The following is a 2245-nucleotide window of genomic DNA, read 5'->3' on the forward strand; positions in this document are numbered from 1 at the left end:
GAGCTTTGTAAAAATCGACGTGTTTCAGAAAGGCGGGGCATAGAGGAGAAACAATAATGTACAGTATGTGGGAATATAATATGTTTTTTGAACCTTAAACCGCATAAACACATTTCATTTCACTAAATACACAAAATGATGTTCTTTTTAGCAACATCATATGACCCCTTTTACATCTGACTGCTGCTTTAAGATTGAAATGATGAAGACAAATGAGTAGAACGCTGCTGTTATTCCAAACTCAGCCAAAACTAATATATTTCTATTAAACAATAATTTAAAAATAAAACAATTTTTGCCCAAAATATATATTAATTAGCATAACTATTATGATGTAAAAATTGTAAACATTATTATGATATGTGTTGGGTCAGTAAAGGGATAGTTCCCCTCAAAAAGACCGTCATCATTTATTCACCTGCAAGTTGTTCAAACCTGTATACATTTCTTTCTTCTGCTGAATATGAAGGAAGTTATTTTGAAGAATGTGGGAAGTTTTCTGTCAGTTCTGTTCTGTAACATGTTCCCGAGATGTTGATTTATGACAAACAGTTTAAAATATAAAATATAATGTCCTCTATACTGAGGACGGAGGTTTCTCAGGAGGATAGATATGTAAAAGCAAACAAAAATACTATATATATCAGGGTACAGCAACAAAACGCTTAAGAGTTGTTATTTAAAACAAATTACTCTTGTACTTTTTATCACTGCTTCTCATTCAGTGCAGTCTCAAGCTTTTTCACTGTTTTTATCCAAATGACATTCTCCCTAATGATACATAGGGGGAGAGTGGGTAAGATGAGCCAGTGGGTAAGTTGACCCACCCCCTGTATCTTGGTAACTGTTCACTTTTACTGTCATGTGACCATGTATTTTGGAAGCACCCATCATTTCTGCCAGACTGTGAAGAAAAGAAACACATGGGAGGAGTGGAAGGCACCCAATTACTTTAAAAACAGTTTTTGGCTTGTCAAGGTATAATTTCAGCATAACAGATTTTCAATCTTTTCAAAGAAATTGATGAAGGTCTAAAAATATTTAAAATGCATATAGTTGATTTAGCAACCATGCAAATTATTTAGCTAAATATTAGCCTGAATTGGTAAGCAAGCTATCCCACCCCCCCAAAATGGTAGCTATGGGGCAAAGCGAGCCAAATGCTGTGGGGTAAATTGAGCCAGCATTTTTACTTACCCCACCGTAAGGCACTGAAGTTAAGTTAAATCTCTGAAGTATAAACTGGTATTACAACGGATTTAGTTTATCATAATATTAGTTTATTTGATAGGGACAGTGTACAAGTACACCAAATCCTTCTCAAGAACCAGATGCTTTTCATCACATAATCATATACATCTTTCCACCTGTTGTCCCTAATGGACTGTTAAACATTGCAGAAAAGCTACCATGCCAAGAATCTTTTGAATAAAATGTTTATTAGTTTCAGTGACATTTATTCTTTCATTCTAATTCATTTTTTTTATTTATTTTTACTCAAGAAACTCTCTGTTTACTCTCTGTTTTTGGGAAGGATCACAATTACGGTGTTCAACGCATTGTTTCAGAAATGCAAACAATTAAAGACTGAAATGTAAACTTTATTTGGTTGGTTTTATGTTGTTTAAGTTAGCTTTAAGAAAAGAAATATGACTGTTTGAGAAAGGAAATTTGATTATTAAATTCGTTTTTAAGAGAGATAAATTATCTTTAAAATTGAACATGGGTTTGAAACAGATTCAGTCAGATGGTCATTTTACACCCAGATGGTGCATCTTATCCACTGACTCGGGTCAACTTACCCCCACCCTGGGGCAAATTGAGCCACAGAAACACTTTTTTTATAAGAAGCCATATTTTTTAGAACCCTTGTCATAGATACATTCTGACCATTTAAAATGATAGGAAACATTCTGAAATTTTAGATACTTTCATTGTACTTCTGCCTCATTGTCCCTTATCTTGAGGACCACACAAGTAAACGATGGCTCATCTTACCCCACTCTCCTACCAAGTTTTGGTTATATAATTATTTTGTTCAGGATCTTAGAGTGATCATATGGAATGGCTGTATCAGGGATCTGTCGTACAGCGACTGCAGTCTGTTGGATTGTCAGACCATCTTTTGAGTGCATAATGTTTTCTGCTCCATCAGATTAAGAAAATAAAGAAACAAACAATAAAAAAAACAATTGAGATTAAGATGATATCAAGTAGATAATATATATATATATATATATATATA

The sequence above is a fragment of the Sinocyclocheilus anshuiensis genome, unplaced genomic scaffold (assembly GCF_001515605.1).
Source record: "Sinocyclocheilus anshuiensis isolate Anshui unplaced genomic scaffold, SAMN03320099.WGS_v1.1 scaffold903, whole genome shotgun sequence".
NCBI lineage: Eukaryota > Metazoa > Chordata > Actinopteri > Cypriniformes > Cyprinidae > Sinocyclocheilus > Sinocyclocheilus anshuiensis.